Raw genomic sequence first — 549 nt, 5'->3', positions numbered from 1 at the left:
TTATCACTCGACGCCATGTGATTTCGGAGAGCCAATGTCCATGCTGAACAAAGGAGGCTAATCTACAGGAGGGAAAAATATAGTCATTCATTTTGGGTCTGTTTGGCAAAGGTTGGAGGAAAAAATATATCATCAGGTCCCATATTCTATATAAAAAAAGAAAAAATTGTACTGAGAAAATCTTTGGCATTTGAATCTTTATTTCTACTCTCAAGAAGGGAGGTTCTGGGGTTGGGTGGTTAACTAACTACGGTTGACTAATCATGCACTAACTACTAAGAAACTATGTGATCATGAGGCAGTGGTTAATTTTTATTTTCTAGCTAACCTTATATATTCTTTGGTGGGTTAGCAAACGATACCGAAAGCGCGTTTTCCTTTTTTTTAATTAGGCCAAATGGAATAAGAGACTGTAAGATAATGCAATAAAAAACGTAAACATAACGATAAATTACCCGATAATGGAGAAGAAAAGAAGAAAAAGTGAAAGAGAGAAAGAGATATTAGAAAAAATATATATGGTGAGAAAATACATTCAAGAGAGAAGAA

General features: G+C 34.2%; 1 protein-coding gene across 3 annotated transcripts in view; it reads right to left on the bottom strand.

The window, feature by feature from the left end:
• The window catches only part of LOC119587760 (myosin light chain 1), an 8881-nt gene that overhangs the window by 1026 nt on the left and 7306 nt on the right, over positions 1 to 549 (bottom strand). The window lies entirely within an intron of this gene.

Source organism: Penaeus monodon, chromosome 23 (genome assembly GCF_015228065.2).
Source record: "Penaeus monodon isolate SGIC_2016 chromosome 23, NSTDA_Pmon_1, whole genome shotgun sequence".
Lineage (NCBI taxonomy): Eukaryota > Metazoa > Arthropoda > Malacostraca > Decapoda > Penaeidae > Penaeus > Penaeus monodon.
The sequence above is the reverse complement of the archived record's forward strand: the minus strand, read 5'-3'. Positions and strand labels throughout refer to the sequence as shown.